This window comes from Stegostoma tigrinum, chromosome 6 (genome assembly GCF_030684315.1).
Source record: "Stegostoma tigrinum isolate sSteTig4 chromosome 6, sSteTig4.hap1, whole genome shotgun sequence".
Lineage (NCBI taxonomy): Eukaryota > Metazoa > Chordata > Chondrichthyes > Orectolobiformes > Stegostomatidae > Stegostoma > Stegostoma tigrinum.
Window position 1 is genome coordinate 43,225,217 of NC_081359.1, and position 25,782 is coordinate 43,250,998.

General features: G+C 40.8%; 1 protein-coding gene across 1 annotated transcript in view; it reads left to right on the top strand.

The window, feature by feature from the left end:
- gpc6a (glypican 6a) overlaps positions 1–25,782 on the top strand; it is a 936,149-nt gene that overhangs the window by 819,514 nt on the left and 90,853 nt on the right. The window lies entirely within an intron of this gene.

Below are 25,782 nucleotides of genomic sequence, written 5' to 3' on the forward strand. Positions count from 1 at the left end.
TGGTATCCGGCTTATTGCTCTTGTGACATTACCACAACATCACCACCTTTGCTAAGGTGTTACATCTCAACTTTGATTTATTACCATCTGTACTGAAATACAGTAGAAAGCTTTGCTTATGAGTGGTGCAGGCAGATCGCAGCAAGCAAAGGATGTACAGATCAAAACGATTTAGAGGCATACAGGTCACATTGCAGGTTAGAGTCCATTCAACAGTATGATAACAGCTGAAAAGAAGCTGTTCCTGAACCTGCTCGTGTGTATTCTGGCTTCTGTATCTTCTGCCTGATGGAAGAGTTTGTAGGAGGTCATTACCAGGGTGCAATATATCTTTGATGATGTTTGCTCCCTTTTTGCAGCAGGAAGCCATGTAAATGGAGCCTATGGATGGAAGGTTAGCTTCTGTGATGGTCTGGGCTGTGCACACCACCCTCTGTAGTTTCTTATGATTCTTGGCACAGCAGTTGCCAGACCAGGCTGTTATGTACCTGGACTGTATGGTTTCTGACTGTCGCATTTACACAGGAAGTCCAGGACAGGCCATTGGTTATTGTCACTCCGAGGAACTTGATGCTCTTCACTCTCTCACACTCAGTTCCGTTGATGTAGGTGTGTTCTCCTCCTTTCTTTTTGAAGTGACAATCAGTTCTTTAGTTTTGCCAACATTGAGGGACAGATTGTTTTCATTGCACCACATCACCAAGCCCTCTATGTCCCGCCTGTATTTTGACTTGTCGTTAGATATCTGTCCCACTATGATGGTGTTGTCAACGAACTTGTAGATGGCGTTAATTTTGAATTTGGCAACACAGTCGTAGGTATACAAAGAGCACAGTAGGGGGCTGAGGATGCATCCTTGGGAGGCTCCATTGTTGAGTGTTATTGTGGAGGAGGGACAGTTACCTGTCATCTGGGGTTGCGGTCTGTGGGTCAGAAAGCTGGGGATCCAGTTGCCAAGGGCAGAGATGAGACCAAGGTCACTCAGTTTTGAGATCATTTTGTAGTGGATATTAGAGTTGAAAGAAGACCTGTAGTCAACAAGCAGGAGTCTGACAAAGGTGTCATCATTGTCCAGATATTCCAGGGATGAGTGCCTGTTGCGATGAAACCCAGTCACAATGAATTTCCTTGTGGCTGGGGTTCTGCGCACTGTTTGAATGTCTTTGCAGATGGTTATGTTCCTGCTGATCGACAAGGAAAATATGGCGACCAATCATAAGAACTGCACAACTCCTGCCCTTGCAAAGCAGATACCCCACTCCCATTTCCAGCATGGATGATTTCAACCAGTGTAGGAAATGGGAGTAGATTGTGACCTGGCAGCCATGGTTTCGGAGGTCAGGATTGCCCTGTTAAAGACAAGCAACCCATTCCAGGCATAATGTCTCCACTTTTCACTCAATTCTTACAATAAATGATAACACAGCCTTTCTAATTTCTTGCTGCACCTAAGTACTAATTTTTCAGATTCACACACTAGGATACCCCAATTCTTCTGCAATCTCTCGTCATGCAGATAATGCGTTTTACTCTTTATTTTCCATACAAAGTGGACAATTTTACATTTTTACACACAGAGTCATAGAGTTATACAGCACAGAAATAGACACTTTGGTCGAACATATACACATCGACCAGCTATCTTCAACTGATTTCATCACATTTGTCAGCATATCCCACTGAACCCTTCTATTTATGTACCCATCTAGATGCCTTTTAAATGTTGTAATTTTATCCACTTCCTCTGGCAGCTCGTTCTATACACACACACCCACTGTGTGAAAAAGCCCCTCTCACGTTAATCCTGTTCTTTCTAGTTTTGGACTCCCCTGCCCTGAGAAAATGACCTTGGCTATTCATCCTATCGATGCCCCTCATGATTTTATAAACCTCTACATGGTCTCAGTCTCTGCTGCTCCAGGGAAAACAGCCCCAGCCACTCCCGATAGCTCAAACCCTCCAATCTTGGCAACAGCATCATGAACCTTTTCTGAACCCTTTGAAGTTTAAGAACATCTCTTCTTTAGTAGGGAGACCAGAATTGAATATAGTATTCTAGAGATGGCTTAACCAATGTCCTGTACAGTCCAACATGATGTCTCATTTCCTTTACACGATGTTATGACCAATGAAGGCAAGCATTGCAAATGCCTTCTTCATCATACCTAACTGCAACTCCACTTTCAAGGAACTATGCACCTGCTCCCCTTAGTCTCTTTGTTTGACAACACTCCCTAAGGCCCTACCTGATTTGTCTGACCAAAATGCAACTGTTCACATTTATCTAATTTAAACCCCATCTATCACTCCTCAACATATTGGCCCATCTGATCAAGGTCCAATTATACTCTGAGATAACATATACTCCATTTGCCAGATCTTTGACCCTCACATTGTCACTCACCTAAAATATTTATATCCCTTTGTAGCCTCTTTATATCTTCTTACTTCCTGACCTTTCTTTGTGCTATCAGAAAATTTGGCAAACATACTTCTTCATCAAATTATAGAATCCCTACAGTGTGAAAGCAAGCTATTTGGCCCATCAATTCCGCGCCGACACTCTGAAGAGCATCCTGCCCAGACCCACCCCTGCCATATCCCTGCGTGTCTCATCCTAGGCATTATGGGCAATTTTACATTGCCAATCCGCCAAGCCTGCACATCTTTGGACTGCAGGAGGTCACTGGAGCACCCAGAGGAAACCCATGCAAACATGGGGAGAACGCACAAAATTCTCACAGTCACCCAAGGCTAGAATTGAACCCAGATCCCTGCTGCTGTGAGGTAGCAGTGCTAACCACTGTGTTGTCCCCAATCAATTTATACAAAGTGTAAAGAGTTGATGTCCCAGCACTGATTCCTGTGGCATTTCACTCATTATATCTTGCCAACTCCATGCATTCTGTTCACCAACCAATCTTCTATCCCTGCCAATGTGTTACCTGTATCTGACATAACCTTTGACAGCGTGAATCATCAGCGTTAGGCACTATTTGTTGAACTGCACGTACAATTTACCTCCAAGTTTGCACACCACATGCTTCAGGTGCTCTGTGTATTGGTTTCTGTGATCTGGGCAGTGAGGTAGGGCAGTTGAGGGGAGGTGGTCACTGTGTGGAAATCTCACTTGCCTTGCCAAAACACTGGTCTACTTTTGGCACTCCAACCACGTAGCCCTGTTATGCCAGGAGCATGCCCTCTTGGTTATGAAAGGAGGCAGACTGTGAATGACAGGAAGAGTACATTCTTCCTCTTGATAACTGCATGGACCACGATATCAAGGTCTCTGCTAATGAAGCATCCTTCTTTCAATTAACTTGGAATTGGGGTAAATGAGGTACATGACTCAGGATGGGTATTGTACACGTGTGTCATGCCTAGAAGGATAATATGAGAGTGAGGGGACGGTGTTTTGTGGTCTGTTATATTAGTACATGATTCATCATGTGAAGGCTGGTTGATTGTATGACTACCAGACTAGCTTCTGCTGAGATTATGCTGCACCTTTAAGGGGCCAGGTATTCCTGAAGGTATACATACGTTGTCGACAGGTTAAGGTGGGAGCAGCCATGAGATTATTCACTGTGTGGCCTCCTCTATTGCAGTTGCAGGCTGAAGGAAGTGGTGTGATGTGCAGAATCGAGATTTATATCTGGTCTGCAACATTTGAGCTGACCTAGAACAAAAACAAAAGTCACTGGAAAAGTTCAGAAGATCTGGTAACATCTGTGAAGAAAAATCAGTTGATGTTTCAGATCCAGTGACCCTTCCTTAGAACTTTCAGTTTTTATCTGAACTGATCTGCTGTGCACACTTATAGAGTTGACCTGCTGAGTGTTCATTTGGCAGAGGGTAGCCACCTAAAGAGGGAGCTGAGAAAGACTAATCTGGCTCTTCCTAGTTAAATGATGAGGACAGAAATACATATAGCAATGGATTAGGAGCTCAATGATGACCTTTCCACTTTGGGCCAACCTTCATAGGAAATCAATGTATGAGGCAGCAATGACATTGCATCAAATTTCAGCCAACAACTACAGCTTTTGTGATAAGCTCCAATTACGTTTTTTGGCACCAGAGGTGAGCCATGTCTTTGGGGTAGAACCATTTCCACCCTCGATTTTTGCCTCAGTGCTGCTTCAGGAGATGGGAGCGCCACCTCTAGCCACTCCCTAATTCAGCTGGAAGGAAGTATGGCAGCTGGGTGTTGCCACTCAGAGATTTGAAGTTGAGAAATGTCTTGACTCCTGATTCCAGTTAGGTGTGTGAGCACTATTTACTGATATTCCAAAGGAAGAAGGACCAGTTAGATTGCCAAGAGCAATTGATGCTCAACTGCTGGGGCTAGAAAGGGAAGTGCTGCTAAAGGAAGAAAGTCAGGCATTCATAATAATACTTTCTATGACTTCAAGGCACATTGGATCTGATCAGTTATCTTTGCAAAGTGCTCATTGTTGTAATGCAAGAAAATCAGCTGTTATTTTGTGCACAGCAAGCTCTCATGAATAGCAATATTGTAATGCTCATACCATATCCAAAATGTTGATTGAGAAATAAATATTGGTCAAGACATTGAAAATTGCCCTTGAATAGTTTCAGTCGAGGGGAGTTGGGGCTTCAGTTCCAAATGAGTCTCAGACTCTATAGCACTCCCTGAGTTCTGCACTGCCAGATCACATGCATAAGTCTCAGGAGTGGGATTCATGCAGATATGAGCCAAACAAGATTGACACCTCCAAGTGAGAGCATTGCTTTTGACAATCAGTTGAACTAGCTTAGCCAAACTGGATAAATTTGCACAATTATGGGTGGCATGTTGGCTCTCAGTGCCAAGGACCCAAGTTCAATTTCAGCCTTGAATAACTGGCTGTGTGGAGTTTGCACATTCTTTGTGTGTCTGTGCAGGTTTCTTCTCATAGTCCAAATGTGTGCAGATTAGGTACATTGGCCATGCTAACTTGACTACAGTGTTCAGGGATGTGTAGGTTATGTGGATTAGCCAACAGAAGTGCAGTATTATGGGGATAGAGTCAGTAGGGGTAGGTCTGGATGGGATGCTCTTCGGAGGGTTGGTATGAACTCAATGGGTCAATGGCCTAATTCTACACTGTAGGATGCAATGCATCTATGATTCTCACCAGGAATGATGATGGTAGTTATTTGCTTCAGAGGGACTGTGAATAAAAATGGATGTTAGCTGATTAACAACATCATGGGCCAATAGAAGGAAAAAGCTAAAGGGTCTAAAAATTGATAAATCTCCTGGCCCCAATGGGCTACATCCTAGAGTTCTGAGGGAGGTGGCTGAGGAAATAGCGGAGGCTTTGGTCATGATCTTTCAAAAGTCACCGGAGTCAGGGTAAGTCCCAGATCATTGGAAAATTGCTGTTGTAACTCCCTTGTTTAAGAGAGGATCAATGCAAAAGATGGAAAATTATAGGCCGATTAGCCTAACCTCGGTAGTTGGTAAAATTCTAGAAACCATTGTCAAGGATGAGATTTCTAAATTCCTGGAAGTGCAGGGTCAGATTAAAACAAGTCAGCATGGTTTTAGTAAGGGGAGGTCATGCCTGACAAACCTTAGAATTCTTTGAAGAGGTAACAAATATGTTAGACCAGGGAAACCCAGTAGATTTTATCTATCTAGACTTCCAAAAGGTCTTTGATACTGTGCCTCACGGGAGGCTGCTAAGCAAGGTGAGGGCCCATGGTGTTCGAGGTGAGCTATTGGCTTGGATTCAGGATTGGCTGTCTGACAAAAGGCAGAGAGTTGGGATAAAAGGCGCTTTCTCAGAATGGCAACCGGTGACGAGTGGTGTCCCGCAGGGTTCAGTGTTGGGGCCACAGCTGTTCTCCTTTATATATTAATGATCTGGATGAAGGGACTAGGGACATTCTGGCGAAGTTTGCCAATGATACGAAGATAGCTGGACAGGCAGGTAGTACTGAGGATGTGGGGAAGCTGCAGAAAGATTTAGACAGTTTAGGGGAGTGGTCCAGGAAATGGCTGATGAAATTCAATGTGAGTAAATGTGAGGTTTTGCACTTTGGAAAAAAGAATACATGCATGGACTATTTTCTAAACGGTGAGAAAATTCACAAATCAGAAGTGCAAAGGGATCTGGGAGTGTTGGTCCAGGATTCTCTAAAGGTTAACTTGCAGGTAGAGTCCGTAATTAAGAAAGCAAATGTAATGTTGTCATTTATCTTAAGAGGGTTGGAATATAAAAGCAGCGATGTGCTTCTGAGGCTTTAGAAGGCTCTAGTTAGGCCCCATTTAGAATACTGTGTCCAATTTTGGGCCCCACACCTCAGGAAGGACATACTAGCCCTGGAGCCTGTCCAGCGGAGATTCACATGGATGATCCCTGGAATGGTAGGTTTGGCGTATGATGAACGGCTAAGGATCCTGGGATTGTACTCATTAGAGTTTAGAAGGTTGAGGGGAGATCTAGGAGAAACTTACAAGATAATGTATGATTTAGAAGGGGTGGACGCTAGGAAGTTGTTTCCGTTAGGCAGGGAGACTAGGACCCGTGGGCACAGCCTTAAAATTAGAGGGGGTAAATTTAAAGCTGAAATGAGACAACATTTCTTCAGCCAGAGAGTGGTGGGCTTGTGAAATTCGCAGAGTGCAGTGGAGGCCGGGACGTTGGATGCCTTCAAGGCAGAGATCGTCAAATTCTTGATCTCAAAAAGAATCAAGAGCTACGGGGAGAGTGCGGGGAAGTGGTGTTGAAATGCTCATCAGCCATGATTTAAATGGCGAAGTGGACTTGATGGGCCGAATGGCCTTACTTCCACTCCTATGTCTTATGGTCTTAAGGTCTTATGTCTTATGGTCTAAAAGCGGGAGAAACATAAAAAAGCAATACATAGGAAACATGTAATTACAGAAAAAAGCTTGAGAAACTAATGGATCAAAGTCATCAGGAGTAATTTCTAAATTAGTGTTTTAAAACTAATTCTCTAAGACTATTCCACTGATCTTTGTAAACGTAGAACATTGTTTGTAATTACTTTCAACATGAGAATTAGCAATCAACTGTTACTTTCTGAACTGAAAAATTGATTGGGGAAATGTTACATTAAAGTATAAAGCTACCAGAAAATCTGGGAAATATAAGTCCTTGTCTTCCACATTTCTAAGCTGACATAACTCTCGTAATTTTACAGAATGGCTTAAGTTTATTACTCACATTGGGACTGAGCCGAAACAAACACAATTAATTTTCCTCTTTCAACCTATTAGTCCTGAAGTGAGTGGCCAAAATCAGTCATTCTCACGGATATCACTATCAAATTGTTCTCATCTGTTGTAGGTGATGCATGGCACTGTGCAGTCATCAACGTTGCTCAATCATATTGCCTAATTAGACTGGAGAAAACAAGTCCCACCATTTATTTATCTTTAAGTAAGTTTAGCTGTTGCAAATGATATTAATGTTATGAAATTTAGATGTCAAATTAGTAAAATTCAGTTCATCAGGTATCAACTTCCTGTGGATATAAATTTCCATATGGCTCTGTCGTGTATACACACCATTACATTCTCTTGTGTGTTCTCTCAGCAAGTTATTTATGAAACCTGCTGTTAGCTTCAACAGCTGTTTATGTAATCAGACTTACTTCCACCCAGATCTATTTTCACATATTTCTAAAATGATTTAAATTACATTTCTGAGAGAGTCCTAAGAAGCACTTCACTTACTGTCACATATGATATGGTATTCCTTAAGGGTAAAATAGTTTGTTTCGAGAGGGATGAGATAGCACAGTACAGACCTGGAGGAACACAGCAGGCCAGGCAGCATAAGAGGAGCAGGAAAGCTGACCTTTCAGGTCGGGACCCTTCACATTGGGAATGCCTTACCAGTAATAACAATGTAAAAAGCATCATAATGTTCTGGTGAGATAAGTGATGCAATGAAAGTATCACTACACTAGAAACCTAGAACTCCAGGCTAATCCTCCCAGGACACAGGTTCAATAGAGGATTGAATTCAATGAGATTTGATTGTTATTGACTATGTAGTCATTGTTATAAAATCCCATCTTCTTCATGAATGCACATGAACTAACCTCTAGATCGAAAATAATGTGCTTCACTCTTGACTGTCCTTGGGGCAATTAGGAATGGACAATAACTACTGACTGAAAGAAAAACAATTCTTAAAGACAGGTGGATACAGATTTTAAAAAGATACAGGAATAGAACGAATGATGTTTTGAAAAGCGAGAGTTACTTTTCAGACTGCCAAACTGTTGTCTACCACTCTATTAGATTATTGTTAATTTGTGCAATAATTAAATGTATTTGACTTTTCTCCATATGCCTTGATGTATTTTGTTAGCAAGATGAGACCAAAAGCAATCTTGAAAGTTCTAATTGTCCCTGTGTCACACACCTTTAAGATGGAACATTCCAAATTTTGCTGCCCTTTGTATGATCAAGCGGTTCCTGATTGCCCTCCAACTCATTCTGCCTCCGTAGTCTCACCATTACCTTCTTAAATCCTATAAAGCATTTTAAACTCTTTGATCATGTCTCCTGTTACAGTTCTATGCTCAAAGTATTATAGAACCAGTTTTATCCACCCCTTTCAATGTTTAGGCTTAGGTAAGTAAACTTTCTAAGCTCAATTTCATTCTGGTGTTTCAGTGTTGCTCCCTCTACAAAGACAAAGATATTGAGGAGAGTACAATATTGAAAGAAAGACCATATAAGGAGGCAAAAGTCAGAGATATCCCTGAAGAATGAGGTAAATTCAGAATCCAACAAAAAAGGACCGAAACAATTATAAGGAGAAAATAAATCATGAGGACAAACTAACGAGGAATATAAAACTGACAATAGGAGCTACTTTAAAAATGGAGAGAGAGGTCAAATGAATCTAGACCCTTTAGAAAATGAATCTGTAGAGATAATTATGGGCAACAAGAAAATGACAGAGGAGTTAAATTTTTTCATCAGTCTTTATCATGGAAGATACATCGAATATCTCATTAATATTAAAGAATATGGAAAGAGGAATTTACTATCATCACCATCACTAAGAAGTAGTATTAGACAAACAAATGCGGCTAAAGACAGATACATTTCCTAGCCTTGATAGCTTGCATCCTAGGATCCTAAAAGAGGTAAGTACAGAAATCATGGATGTATTAGTTGCATTTATTGAAAATTCCTTGGACTCTGAAGAAGAAACAAAGGATTGGAAACCTGCCATTTTGAAACCCATTTTTGAAAAGGGAGGGATGCACAAAGGATTGAGGAACATATCAGAAACGTGGTCAAATGGCAGTGCAGACTCAATGGGCTTGAATGGCTTGATTTTGCGCCTATATCCAACCATCCTTAATACCATAAGATAATGATTAAGTCATGACCTAACAACCATTGGACATATTGACATTGACAGAGAATTGACTAATGTGCATGAACAGTGAGTGGACAATAAGGATTTTTTTTCAGGTTGGCAATCTGTGATCAGAAGGATCCCACAGGAATCAGTGCTATGCAATATATAAATTGTTGACTTGGAGGAAGGAAGCAAATGCACTAATTCAAATTTGCAGACTGCAGAAAAGCAGCTCAAAAGGCAGTTTGCGAGAGAGATACAAATAGTTTACAGAGAGATAATGATAGGTTAAGTGGACTAAGATTTGGCAAACAGAATATAATGTGGGAAAGTATGAAATTGGTCAATTTGAGGGAGAACAAAAGAACAGAATATTATTTAATCGAAGAAAAAACTGCAGAAAGCTGAAACACCAGGGACTTGAGTGTACTTGTGTATGAAACATAGAAAGCTAGCACACAAGTGCAGCAAAACAAAATGCAAATCAAATGTTGGACCTTATTTCAAGAAAGATGAAGTAAGAAAATAGAGAAATCTTATTGCAACTGTACAAGATGCTGGTGAGACTACATCTGGAATATTGTGAGTAGTTTCGTCCCCTTATTTAAGGAAAAATATTATTTCATGGGAGGCAGTGCAGAGAAATTTAACTAGGATGACCTCGGGTATGGAAGCATAGTTTTATGAGCAAAGACTAAATAGATTGGGATTCTACACACTGTAATTTAGAAGAATGGAAGGTGGTCTCACTGAAACCTATTGGATTCTTAAGACGCTTGACACAATAGCTGCTGAGAGGATCTTTCCCTTCATATGAGAGTCAAAGACAAAAGGGTGTAATCTCAAAATAAAGGGAGACTATTTTCAAACTCAGATGAGGAGTTGGAACTCTTTGGAACTCCTTGCTACACAGAGCTTCTGTATATTTAAAGCTGAGGTAGATAGTTGGTTGATTGGTAGGGAGAATCAAACATTATGGAGAAAATGGTTGCAAATGGATGTGAGGAACGCCAGATCAACTATTACCCTATTGACTGGCAAAGCAGGCATGAAGGGGCAAATAACCTACTCCCATTCCTATTTCTTGTGGCCTTTTTGTCTTATGGACAATACAGCCTTCCTGTGGAATGGTGTTGAAAACAGCTATCAAAATGATGTGGTTTATCTGTGTCTTATACCATGAGACTACAGCTTTAGAATTAGGGTAAAGATGATATGTTCTGAAGTCTGTCTGACAGTCAGCAGTTTGATTGTTCAGATTCAGTGTAAGGCTGAGATTGTTGTACTTGGGGAGAAAAAAAAGTGCAACGTTTTCATACTTGGAGACATTGGGAACAGCTCCTGGGTGTGCAATAAGTGTATTCTGAGTCTTATAAAGTCCCTGAAAGGTGTTTATAGATGTTGAGTGGTACACAATTCAGCAGTAAGCTGTTCAGTTACTTCTAAGATGCTAGGTAGTGAGATATTAACTAATTTGTTTCACATTGCCTGGAAAAGAGAGCAATGGAAGCTATTTTGATGATTAGGTTACAGGCTTCCCTGCAAATCAGAGAACAATATGGAAAGATACCTACATACAAATAGATAGTGTTTCTTTAATTATGTTTTTAGCCATTTGTCACAGTAAACATTTTTAAACATAAAGTCTTGGTATGTCATTATTTTGACTATCAGGTGAAAGATTGGATCTCTTTATAGAATTTTATAAGAGGCTATGGGGACCAAAGCAAAATATTGAATAGAATACCCCAATTAGGGTGTGATTCTATACAGCTGAAGTACGACGTTTTCACTCCTATGTAGTCCACTCCCTTTTCAGAATACAATAGAAATTTATTGCCACATGTAATTTTACATGAAAAATACAGTGAAGAGTTTTGACTCACCCTACCACAGTGCCTCCATCAATGACAGAAATCAGAAATAATAAACAAAAGTAAAATTAAGATGAAGTTCACCACAGCTCAGTTAATGGCTCCTGGACTTGGGGAAAACCAATTTAGGAACAATGGAGTACCTGGACGCTAAAGCCGAAGAAGACTTCCAACTGGGGACAAGATTCCCATGTCAGGACAAGATTGCCACGCTGGGACAAGGTCACCACCCCAGGAGACCAATGCACAGAGATACCACAGTGCTGGGCCAAGACCACCATTCTCTTCCTTCAGAATCCTGGGCCTGGCAGTGGACCTGGTACCTCGGCATACCTTGTGAGTCTGGGCCAGTGGAATCAGTCCAGCACCAGTTCCTCATTCACCGGGAGACTTTAGCCAGGGTGGAGTCATTTTTAGAGAAAGATCAACATTCTATGAGGTGTTCTATTGGGCGGAATAGCTTTGTTTCTCTCTTTTTCATGGCATTGTGAAACAAATCAGCTAGTATTTCAAAACCTAACATCTCAGATGTAACTGAACAATTTGCAGCTGAACTGGATTTACAAGCTAACACCTTTAACACATTTCTGAGATTTTGGGAGACTCTAGGTACACTCATTGTATACCCATAAACGTCTGCCATTGTCACCAAATATAAAGATCTTTACACTTTTTTTGCCTCTAAAACAATCAGAGCTTTATGCTGAATGCAAACAATCAAACTGTTTACTATCAGACAGACTTCAGAACATGTCACATTTACCCTAATTCTAATCGGATAAAGCATGGACAAGTGACAAGGATCTTGATCAGATGGAGAAATGGGCTGAGGAAGGTCAAATTAATGTAGGTTCCGAGGAGTTTTGTGGAACAGTGGAACGTAGTAGTACAAATACAAGGTGAAAGTGGCGTCACTGGTGGACAGGATGGTGAAGAAGGCATTTGGCATGCTGAACTTCATCAATCTGAGTATACGAGTTAGAATGTTATGTTACAATTGTATAAGTAGTTAATGCGGCCGCACTTAGAATATTATGTACAATTTTGGTCACCCTGTTATAGGAAAGACATAGTTAAACTGGAAGATGTGCAAAGTAGATTTACGAGGATGTTGCCAGGACTAGTAGGTCTGAGTTATGGGGAGACATTGGCCAGGATAGGACTTCATGCTTTGGAACATAGGAGAATGAGAGGTGATCTTATTGAGGTTTGTAAAGATGTAAGATCATGAGAGGCATAGACAGGATGAATGCATAGAGTCTTTTTCCCAGGGATGGGGAATTGAAACCTAGAGGGCACAGGTTTAAGGTGAGAGGAGACAGATTTAAGACAGACCTGAGGGGCAGCTTCTTCACACAGACAGTGGTGTGTATACAGAACGGACTGGCAGAGAAAGTGATTGAGGCAGGTACAATAGCAACGTTTAGAAATACATTTGGATAGGTGCATGGTTCAGAAGGGCTTCGAGGGATATGAGCAAATGCGGGCAAACGGATCTAACTGAGTGAGCACCATGGTCAGCATGTAATAGTTTGGGCCAAAGGCCTGTTCCCATGTTGTATTACTCTACAACTCTATAACTTTCACTCTTGCAATGCCCTCACCTCTTTGTCTCCACACCCTGGTATTAACAGCATCAGCTCCCTGACACTTGTCCATGTTCTGTCCTGTTAGATTTTCCATTGCTTGTTTTCTACTAATACTTAATACAGTAAGATGGGGTTTTATGGTGCAGAGTGACTATTTTTGTTCACAAAATGCAAGTGCCACTGGTCAAGCCAATATTTATTGCTGATCCCACAGTGTCCATGAGAAGATGGTTATGAGCTACCTTCTAGAATGCTATCGTCCATGTTACAGGTCTTTAAGATTCTGGAAGTATTTGACAGAGCAGATGCAGGGAAGATGTTCTACTTGCACAGGAGACCAGTACTACCATGCAAAACAGTCAACAAATTAGTCCAATAGAGCATTTGTAATGAGAAACTCCTCACTATAAGGTGTCGTTGATAAAAATGGTGTAAACATATTTAAGGTCTTTAAGGGAATGCTGAATAAATACATGAAGGAAAAAAAGGAAATATAGAAACTATTAGCAGTATTCAGACCTTCAAGCCTGCTTCACCTTACAATATGTATTGTACAAGGATATTCTGAAGAAAGGTGGGTGGTGGAACCAGTTTCTGTGCTGTAAATACCATGCATTGCTCCACTTGTTTTACTTTTAGTGTGCCTTGTAAAAGACAGTGCTTTGAAAAAATCAGCACCAATGTAATGAGGAAAATGGTTCTATCAAAGTTGATGGGACCTCAAGGAGCATGCTTCAGAGAGTGGCAGCAGCAATGCCTGATGCCTTCCTGCTATCACTTTGCCAGTAGTGGATCTGCTGGAGATAGTAGCAGGTAATCCTTCTAACTAGAGGCAAATTGAAGCTTTCACATTGGCAATGAAGAGTCTTTTGTCAGTGGCAGGTGTTTCCCCTGCGTGAGAGTTATGCCAAGTAAACCTTTGTGGATGCACTCTGGCCACAGGAGGAGGTGATGGTAGGGGGTGCTACATAATCTGCCACTCTGTGGCCCAAAGAGGCTGTCTCTCCTCCCCATCCCCACCCCAATGGCAATGAGTTTTGCAATAGCAATCCTGGCCTCTCACTCCTCACCACATGTCCCCCTCACCTCGCTCTCCCCAATATCCACACGACTACCATCACAACCACCACTTCAGCAATCTACCATCCACCTAAGTGGCCCCAATGATTCCACAGCCTACCTAAGTGGCCCCAGTGATACTGACCCTGTTCATATCAGCCACTCACAGGATTATTCATTTCTTTTGGTATTTGAGAAGCATACTATTTACTTATTCTGCAAAGTCCAATTTAACAAGCACATATTATGAGAAACATAACACAGTTAGAAGCAGTTAGATAGAGTCCATCTCCAGGCTGAATGCAGTTCCAGTTGCAGCCACCACTCTGACCGGCAGCTCTTTGAGGTAGGACCATACCCCTTAAAGGGAAAGCAGTTCCAAAGGTAGGCTTTCATCAAGGATTAATTAATGTGGTGAAAAGGGTGAGGTGCAAGAACAGATCCCTGAGACAGGCCACTTGTTGCAAACTTACTCATATGCATGCCATTTCTCTACAGTCTGTGCATCCTCTAACTCTTACCTCCAGAATAATTTCCAAAGCATGTACAAAAGACTGCCTTCTACTGTGTGCTCATCTTTCCCAATCACTTTGTGATTGGAAATTTTTAGATGGTAGTAAAATATGGTTCGGACTCCCAGTAATGGCTGACGCAGGTTTCACCCTGTTTTCTAGCCCATGACAGTGTCATGTAACGGCTGTGGAATCATGGAGCAAATTTATGATAATATCTTGGAGCTTCACATCACTAAGCCTAAATTGCACAGTGCAGGCAGTATTAGAATAGAAGCAAGTCATTTTACTTCCGAGAATAATTGATGTGAAAAAGAGCTTAAAATTCAACATTAGTAAAAAATTGAACAAACGATGAATTTTTCACATAAATCGAACTTAACTTTGATTGTTGTATCTCCATTGCTCCACTGATTTCTTCTTACTTACTCATGTTCCAGGTCAAAGTGCGACTTAATAATTAAATGCATATTTGTCTTCTCCCTTTCCCAGGCAAGGGAACAAAATTTCACCATGGATCAGATAACTGGAACATTTTTGTTTTCCCTTTAGTAAACTAGTATGAAGTATTGGATTCCCTACAGTGTGGAAACAGGCCCTTCGGTCCAACAAGTCCACACCACCCGTTGGAGCATCCCACCCAGACCCATCCCCCTATAACCCACACACCCCTGAACACTACAGGCAATTTAGCACTGCCAATCCACCTAGCCCGCACATCTTTGGACTGTGGGAGGAAACTGGAGCACCTGGAGGAAACCCACACAGACACGGGGAGAATGTGCAAGCTCTACACAGAAGTTGCCCAAGGCTGGAATTGAACCCAGGTCCCTGGAGCTGTGAGGCTGCAGTGCTAACCACTGAGCCACTATGCCACCCAAAGATCAAGGAGGATTGTTTTATTGATCAAAATTATTCAATGGGGCCAGTGTCAAATAAAAAGACGATGTAGGACAAAAGCTGAACAGAACAGGAGAGTCAATATTGCAAGAAAAATTAGTTATGTTATGCAGATGAAAAATATATTTTCTCAAAACATATCTTGCCAATATATAGCATGTAAGAGTCAAAGGTTGTGACATTTTGCTGTGTGCTCTATGTCAATTAAAAACATGTTAATATTGGTTGTTTTTGTTTGCTGTTGCATTTGGAATTTCATATAAATAGATAATGCATAATTATTGACACGGAGTTGGATTATTGGCAAAAGCCAATAGACATCAAGGATTATGTAAGGTCATGGAACAAAGACCTGTCAAAACAGGTTGATAACTGAATTTGTAATCTTTCAGTAAAAGGACACAAATATTTCCAAATCAGATTAGAAATACATTGAAATCCTTTTGAAGTAAAAGCAAGGGAAGAAAGCTAGGGAACTGAGGGAATCTTTAAGTGTAGTTTAAGAAGTAATGACTTCACACTTCAATCTCCGATTACAAAATAGATTACAGCCTCATAAGGAACCAAAGGAGCCACAGCTAATGTATTGACTTAATACTAAATAAGGAAAGTGAAAAACCATCTGAAAATATCCAGTTATATAGATGTAAACCAAAAGATAAACTGTCTGGATTAAATAGCATTTTTTCTCCTTATCTTTCAGACAGCGAGATATAGTTATATGACTTCTACGGAAGTAAAAATCACTTAGATACTGGTAGTTGCACAAGCCTGCATGATCAGGCAGCATGTGAGCCTTCCAGTGCTGGTTAAGCGTATTATTCAAGATTGCACTAGATTGTCCGACTTCCAAATGCCCCATCAGACAAAGAGTCTTTTCTTGCATTTCTAGTACATTTATGCTGGGCCATTTAAAGCATTTAGAGAAAATTTCAAGAACACACAGGAGAAAATATTTTAACTTTGTGCAAGTAGTGGATTTTAAATGAGTAAACATCTTGTCCTCAATAAAAACTGAAAGAACAGCAGATGCTGTAAATCAGGAACAAAAACAGAAGTTCCTGGAAAAGCTCAGCAGGTCTGGCAGCATCTGTGAAGAAAAGATCAGAGTTAATGTTTCAGGCCCGATGACCCCTCCTCAGTGAGTTCTGAGGAAGGGTCACCAGACCCAAATGTTAACTCTGATTTTATCTTCACAGATGCCGCCAGGCCTGCTGAGCTTTTCCAGCAACTTCTGATTTTGATCCTGTCCTCAATATTTTAGATTCAGCTATGATTTTGACCATGGATTGGTCATAACTGCAGCATGGTGGAAATTAGTCTTTCATTCTTGGAGACTCCAGCCCTAGTGGAGGACTTGCGCCATAAAGAGTAAATTATAAATCCTACTCCGTTACTGGGAACATATGGATTGAAAAGAAGTCAAAATGTTATTCTACATTTTGTGCCTTTTTTTTAGTCTTAGATCTTCCTTTGATCACCAATGTCCCTAATGCTTATTCATCCTTTCCAGATTTGCTTGTTGATGTACAGTTTTGCAAGTACCAAATGTACTAATGCAAATTGGTCATTCTTTATGCGCCAGCCCGGCCAATATCTGGCAGAAAACTATTATAACAATAGTGAACAGCGTCAACTAAACAAAGCCAATTTTCCCTTCTTAACCCAGGAGTGGTGAACTCCTGGTACAGAGCCAATATTGTTAACCCAGGCGAAAAGAAGTAACTCTGAATAAATGAGATTAAATCAGGAATCATTTTCATTGCTGTTCTTTATTCAACTGAATCAGTGAGGGAATCTCATGATTTCTGTTTCTTCACAATGTAAGATATTATCATTTGGAGTACTGGAGAAGTGCGTAGTTTAATTCCCCTCTAGTTTGTCACCATCCATATCCTATTCATGTGCTGGTTAGACCAGGCATATTATGATAATAATATGAAATACAGTACTGTACTTACCAATAAGCAAGATATCAAATAAAGTCATTTTCTTCCTTTTCTAGCCATACTGAAAGCGTTCATGAAGTATTTTTCATTCAAAGGTATTAGAATTCTTCATATCTAAAATAATTGTAATCTAAGTAAAATGTCAGTTTCACACCTTGCATATTTCCTCACATAAAGAGTGGACAGAATCATATTTAATGAAAAGTGTTCTTTCAAAACTAGATCACATTGCATGTGGAACTTGCAAGTGCATGGTTAAAATTCCGTGAGCTACAACTGAGCCAAAAGCCTGACTGTCCTCTAACAGTGCATCCTTCGATTTCCAATGTTTCATCAATAAAACAATCAACAGTTGTGAAGAAATGTCAAATTTAGTGTTACAACCTCCCAGTGGTGAGAGATAAAGAAAGCACTTGGCTTTAAGAATCTCGATGTGTCCCAAAGTGTGTTTGAAGCCAAAGTATTATATTGAAGTGGATGAACTATTGTAAAAAGTGTGAGAGCCAATCTGCACACTACAAACTGCCGTGAATAGTCATGTGATAAGGACTCTACCATCTCTTTCAAAGAGCTGCTCCAGTCTTCTTCGAAATTGTGTCATAAAATCTTTTACATAAGCGTGCAGCAAATGAAGTCTCGGTTTAATATCTTTTCCAAATCCGACAAGGAATCCTTTATTAGTATGCTGAAGTGAGTGACACTTTAGTCTACTCTTAAATCACCCAGATGTTTCCAACACACACCTTTTACACCCTTCCCACTGTTCTCAGCACCAAAAATTCCCTCCAAGTGAAACACTAATGTATTTGTACTTCATTAAATTTCCTGTTTTATTCACTACTCAGAATGCAGTTGCCTCAAAACCCGGGAGACAAAGTGTAGGTTAGGTGATCACTGCTTTGAATATCTCCGTTTAATTTGCAAGTTTGATTCCGAAGTTCCGGTTCTTGCAACTTTAATCTCCATTTCTTTCCGACTCTGACACCTTTGTCCTGGAACTTTTTGTCATCATCAGCAATCATTTGCTATGAGTATGATTGTCCCTCTCCAGGAAATTCTGTGTCATTGGTCACGGGTGCTGTGGATCCTTGCCTAATCCTAGAGCTGCATGTCTGACCACACGTTTGGCAGGTGATGCTGGGAAATGGAATTGGTCCTTGGCTTTGAGGTTGTTTGTAGATTTATGTCTCTGGTTCTTTTCACATACTTCCTCTTGCCAACAGGTGTTCTCAAAGAACTACATTTCTTATGTAGGAATTTCCTTCAAATTGTCTTTTTCTGAATGCAGGTCTCACATGCATTGACATCTATGTTGTATTTCTTGAGGGACGCCTTCAAGGAGTCTTTGAAATGCTTCCTTTGTCATCTTCTTGTTCAAGCGCCTTTTTCAAACTGGGGTGGAAGATTCACTTTGGTACTCAGAACTCGGGCATCCTAAGCATGTGGGTGATGCAGCAGATTTGATTTCAGATCACCATGGCCTTTGTTTCTGTTAGCTGCTTCACGGACACTGATATTAGTACACCTGTCCTCTCAGCTGATGTGGAGAATCCATATCAAACTATGTATTAATAGTCCTTCTCATGAGTCTTGACATGGCATCTATATGTAGACCAAATTTCAAAACCATATAGTAGAGTCAAAAGAATGACTGCATTATATAGAAGGATTTTGGTGTCAGTACACATGCCATCATCTGTGAAGACTGTCATCCTTAGTCACTCAAAGGTGCTCACAAATAGAATGCGATGTTGGTATGGCAACTTCTGCCCCTAGGACCACAAGAAACTACAAATGGTGGTGTGCACAGACCAGATCACCACAGAAGCCAAACCTCTGCCCACAGAAACAAAAACAGAAGTTGCTGGAAAAGCTTAGCAGGTCAGGCAGCATCTGAGAAGAAAAAAATCAGAGTTAACATTTTGGGTCCAGTGTCTACCCAAGACTCCATTTACATAGTTTGCTTTCATGGAAAGACTGCCAGCATCATTAAAGATGCATTGCACCGTGGTAATGATCTCCTCTAACCTCTTCCTCAGACAGAACATACAGAAACCTGAACACAAGCATGAGCAAGTTGAGGATCAGCTTCTTCCCAGCTGTTTTTAGACTTTCAAGCCTCAAATAATGCTGACCTTGTAAACATTGACCTTGCCTAGTGCATGGCCTATGCAATGTAATCTGTATGCCTCCTTCTACATCTTTTTGTGTACACCCTTGCTTACTATAATCTGCCCGTAGCGCTCATAAACAAAGCTTTGTGCTATATTTCGGTAGCATGAGAATAAGTCAATCAGTGCTGAATCTCTGCGTTGATGTCAGCCTTAGCTGAGAGGTAGCTTCTCCAGTAGGAGAAATGTTCCAAATTTGGGTGGTGTCCTCCATTGATCTTAATGGCCAGAATTTGACCTAGGAAAGATTGGTAAAGGATTTGTATCTTCTTGAGGATGAGGCTGAAACCAATTCTTCAGAATGCTTCCACAAAAGCATTAAGTGAGGCTTGGAGATTCTCTTCCAAAAGAGCAGAGATGACATTGTCATCCGCATACTGAAGTTCCACAAGTGAGGTCAATGCTGTTTTCTTGTATTTCACACAACGTTCATACCACTCAGAAACTTCTTGACATGATGAAGAATAGTGATGATGAAAAATGTAGGCAAGAATGGGGGCAATGCTTAATTCCTGTATTAACATCAAAAATTTCTGTCATATTATCATCAGTGAGGACCATTAACCAACATTTTGTCATGGAGGATTTTGATTAATTTCACAGGATAGCTGAATTTGGACAGGATCTTCTATAGCACTTCCCATTTTGAGTCAGAACCCTTGATCAAGTCGACAAATGTCATGTTGAACGGTTGATTCATTTTCTGCCAATTTTCTTGGAGTTGCTGAGCAGTGAAAATCATGTTCATAAATCCACGGTTTGGTCAGAAGCCACACTTGATTTCAGGAAGGATTTAGTCTGAGACTGGGAGAAGGCACTTAGTGAGGATTCAGGCGATGATTTTCCTGGTGATAGAGAGTAGAGAGATTTCTTGGTGGTTCCCACAATCCAATTTGCCTATTTTCTTGAAGATGGCAGCATTAGCTGGATCCCTGAGATTGGCAGTGTTTTCTTTTTGTTCCAGATTTTTAGGAACAGTTGATGGAGATGCTGGGTAAATTGTGCACCTTCAGGTTTGAAAATTTCCACTGGAATCCTATCCACTCCTGCAGCTTTTCCATTGTTCACGTGTCTAATGGAGGCTACAACTTCTGCGACACTGGGTGCAAGTTCCAGATCACTTTGATTGGGAGTTGGGGGATTTCCCCAAAGACCTCCTTGTAAATAATTATATCATGGTTTAGGAATTCTTTGGAGTGTTGTGTCCATTAGATGCTACTGTTTTCTCTGTCTCTCAAAGGGGTGCTATCTTTGCTCCACAACAGTTTGAAACCAAGGGTGTGGCATTTGTATATTGCCTTGGTGGCACAGAAGAAGCACTGAGTGTCATTCTTATCAGCAAGGTGTTGCATTTCCATAGCTTTCTTAGTCCACCATTGGTTCCTCATTTCCCTTGTTCTTCTTCGGAACTCTACATTTACTGTTAATGAGTTTTCCTCTTTGCATCACTGGTGATGCTGTTTTTCTAGGCCCAGACCTTACCTTGTCTTGGATCTGGTGGCTATTCACATCGAACCACCCTTGGTGTTTCCTGGTCTTGTAGCTGATGGTTTCTTCATAGCGTGAGATTATTCAGCTCTTTCCAAATTTCTCTACTCGACTAAAATGAATGCTAGAAATTCTGGTGAAGTTATTGTTAGAAGTTTGCTAGTTGGCATAGCTCTTGAAGCTGCTCAACATTAAGCTTTTTTCTGAACTGTTTCTTCATCTTCAGATGCTTCCAGTGGCATTTGTTTGATATTGATGAGCAGGTGAGCTGATAGTTTGTCAAGCAGTCATCTGATGAAGGGTCTAGGCAAGAAAAGTCAGCTTTTGTGCTCCTGAGATGCTGCTTGGCCTGCTGTGTTCATCCAGCTTCACACTTTATTATCTGTATTTGCTGTCACTTTGGTAATGAGAACATCTTTTTGGACTCAGCATTGACTACATTATTGCTCAATCAAGTGCCTGTATTTTGATCATTGACGCCTCTAAGAAGACTTGAGCTTGTCTTTTTAGCAGATCAATGTGTTGATGATGAACAGGGTTTTCTGAACATTTGGTGAAAGGGAGAATCTTTCCTTTCAGATGGCTTATTTCCAGATTTGGGTATTCTTTTCATTCCTAGTGTTGAAGTGCCTAAGGATGATAATTTTATCTTCCTTCAGAATGTTGGTAAATATAGATTCCAATGTGAAGTGGAAACTTTTTATCAACTCATTCATAGCATCAAAGATTGAAGCAAAGGTACTCACAACCATTGCCTGCTGGCTTGTGGTGATTTGTAAACAGACAGTCATGAGGTGATCCTTGATGCCAACAAGACGGTGAGCTTGTTCTTGATAGGGAACCCAATTCCATGCATCTTGGGTTGATTCTCAGGTTTTCATCACCAAAATAAAGTGCAATCTCTACCTTATTCCTTCACCTGCTTTTCAAGTCTCCTGCAGGGGAGTGATATCAATGATAAAGTGCATATGTTCATAGGTGACAAGGGCAGTTCTTTATTCTGGACAATTGTTTTACTCATTATCCATGAGGGTTCATATATTCCAGGCTCCAAGATTGAGTTTCACTTTGGTTTTCAGACTATGGGTTGATGGGCCTACTGAACGCGGTTTTCCAGCCAGATGGAACAGACAATTTTTAGGGCATCTGCTGAAACCTCTTCCCCATGTAGGTGAGCACAGGAGGTCCTGAAGAGGGCTGTTTAGTTGTGAAGAAAGCTACCAAAATTCTCTTCTGTTCCTTTTCCAAGTGCAAAACAACTGAGTTAAACTCTACTGTTTACATGCCATTCCTAAGCTGGGGAACTGCAGATCTCTCAGTGCTGTCCCTATCACTTGTCTCTAATTGCCACAGGGCTTGTGTTATGTGTTGGCGGGGGTGGGGTGGGGCTTTGATTTCCTATAGGTTAATGCCTTATGTGGGACATCTTTTAACATGGGAATGCCGTGGTACAGAGACACATGGTCCGTAACAGAAGGTACATCCAGTTCCAGAGGCAAAGAAATCATGACAAGTTGGGATCTCCCTACTGCTTCAGCCTTCATCCTCTGTGACAGTTGTCAAAATCACATGAATATCTTGGATGGATCACCACTGAGGACTTGTTTTCAATTGTACTTTGTCTGATTCCTCCCCCTCCAACCTTAACATCATGGATGGCCCTGCCAGGAATTGAAAATTCCTGACAGCATTGTTCTTGGGATTAATGGAATACTCAAGGCTTTCTACCTCGGCAAGGTGGAAATCCATGGAAAGGAGTCCAGCACTCGTCCAATGAAGGTCAACAAAATCTTGAGGACCTGTTCGTTTGAATAGGCATTTTGCCCCTTTTTGAATTCAACATTGAGTTCAACAGTTTCTAATTGCAGCCCACTCCTGGTATTATTTCAGCTAGCAAAGAGTCAGTAGTAATTTTGTTCTCGTCATTTACACAGGCCACGCTTTTATGTCTTGTTGCAATTTTTAAAGTTCACATTGTCACCCTTTTTGCCATTAAATCTCTCCTATCTTTGACTTTCACCGGTGAGAAAGAGAGATGAAGTGAATGATTTTGTGGTCCTCCTTTTCTGTCTGTAACAGAACTAATTATTTTTTAACATTATTTTTATTTATTTTCCACTCTATTTCAGGGTGTGTTCCTCCTTCCCCCAGCCAAACCCTCTTTTTTGTGAAATCCAATCTATGAATGACCCATGACAAACACACTACAGGGTTTAAAAAAACACAACTTTTAAAGCAAGGGACCAACTCTTTTAAATACTTCCAAACCTATGATCATGTTCATCTAGAGGAACCAGGGCAGCAAATACAGAGGAATACCACTGCCTTCAAATTCTTCTCCAAATCACTCATCATCTAGACTTGAGAATGCATTACTATCTCTTCATTGTCACTGGGTCAAAATCCTCGAACTCCCTCCCTAATAGTCCTGTGACTGTCATTACACCTCATAGACTACAATGGTTCAAGAGGGCAGCTCACAACCATCTTTTCAAGGGCAGTTAGGAACAGGGAATAAACGCTGGCCGAGCCAGTGATGCCCAGTTTTAAAAATTGTGCAAATGGCTTTAAAAACTCAACTGCTGTCTTCATATGCAAATTAATTTAAGGAAGTTAAGCTCATTTAAATGTTTGCTTCACCATTCTATCTAAAGTGATGTTTTTTGACACAGAATCCACAGTTTGGTTGCAGTATATAAGCTATCTTGCCTTCTGGCATTGCTGAATGTACACATGTTTACAGTTACCATCTTACCGTGGCTCCTCGAAATCAACTTTTCATTTGGCAAAATTGAGCTGACATTTCAAAGCTGTGTGGTAGCAGTCTGTCTCTAACCATAAACCTTCCGGAAACAATCATCTTACTGCATTGCTCTCTGTGTTGGCCACTGCCTGTGGAGTGAGTGACCTCTAGTGTTCATTGAGTATAGAGAACATACACTGGATTACATGAAAATAATTGCTAGCCTGTATTTACAGGTATTTCTGGACAACAATGATAATATGAACATTTGCCGTGAACATAAAACAGCAGTTTATCTACGTAAGTTGATAAATGACATATTCTGAAACATACTGTAAAAGAATAGAGACACAATATTTTGCATTGCAATGTAACTGAGGTATGGTGGGTAGCATCAACTGAGAATAATGCATCTCTTAATTTGGGCATAGCTCATGCAGTGCCCTAGGCTGTGAAGGGCCCTGGTGCAGCCCTATGTTAGTTTGGGTGCTGTTTGTTCAAAAGGGGTCTGCCACTGACTTCCCATGCTGGGAAGGGGCCTAGGGAGAGTGCCCCGTACTGGTACCCTAGCTCAGGTGCCATGTGCTGGGAAGGGGCTTAGCACAGGTGCCATGCCTGGGGAAGGGGCCTAACACAAGTACCCAGTGCTCAGAAAGGGCTGTATCTGGATGTGCCTGCAAAGAACAGAGGCTGTTACTGCATCAGCTTATTTGCCAATTGTACCGTGAGCCTGCACTGGGTGAGGGTAGGGAGCACTATGCTAATTACACACTGTTGAATGAGAATTCAGCTGCATCTGGGAATTTCCACTGGTGCCAAGATGTTGTAAGTTGTTGTCACATATTCTTTGTTTATAATTCAAATATAAAGACTAAGAAACATCAAAATTGTCAGGCTAATGCTTTCTCTCAAATCAAGTCAATAAAACACAACTCATTGCATGTTGTGAATTTATAGACAGGCTTAGTCAATCATGCACAGAGAGCATAGATCCGTTACCAGACTCTCATAGCCAAATACAGAACAATTGAACATGACACACACCTGGAAGTCCCTCCTAATGGCATTGTGGGTCCACCAACATCACACTGATGCAGTGGTTTAAGAAGATAGCTAAACCACCATCTTCTCAATGGCTATCTAAGGACTGGTAATAAATGTTGACCCAACCACTGATGCCCACATTCCATGAGTGAATGAAAAGAAAGACTGCCAAAAGGCATTTGACAAAGTGTCACATGAGAGTCTGGTCAGCAAAGACAGACTCCATGAAATAACAACATGGCTACAAAACTAGCTAAGTAACAAAAATAGAGTAATGGTAAACAGCTGTTTGCTGGAATGGATATTGTTTAGGATTTGGTGTAAAGTGTTAGGACTCTTGATTTTCTGAGTCATATTAATTTTGATTTTGGTGAACAAAACATAATTTTATGGATTGTCAATTGTGAAGAGGTGGTAATAAATGTCAAGAAAACACAGGTTGGTGGAGTGAGTAAACAATTGGCAGATGAGATTTAATGCGGAGGAGTATTTGATTTTGGTTAGAAGAATGAAGAGAGAATATGATTCTCAAATAGGTACTGAAGCAGAGCTTCAGTTCTATGAATAGTTTGGAGCGAGTAGGGCTGTTCTCCTTGATGAAGACTGGGTGGTGATTTGAAATTTCAAGATCATGAGAGAATTGACAAAGTAGACAGGGAGAAACTGTGCCCAGTGGTGGAAGAGTTGAAAATCAAATGACAGATTTGAGATGATTCACAAAAGAAGCAAAGGTGACATGGGAAAAAACATTTTAATTCAGAATATCATTCAGATCTGGAAAATTCTGCCTGAATATGTGGTCAAAGCAGATTCAACTACTGCTTTCCAAAGAGAATTGGACAGTCAGTTATCTGAAGAGAAAACGTTTGCAAGGCTGTATGCAGAGAAGCTGTGACACAATGTGAACTGTCAAAGACCCAGCATAGAAAAGATAGGCCAAATTTCCTCCTCCTTTGCTATTACATTTTTATGATGCTGAGCAGCTGTTTTTTTTTCTCTGATTATTATTTCTAGAACATTACCCACCACTGATAAACTAACTGGCCTGTTGTTACTAGTACTGCCCCAACACCCTTACTTGAGTAGGT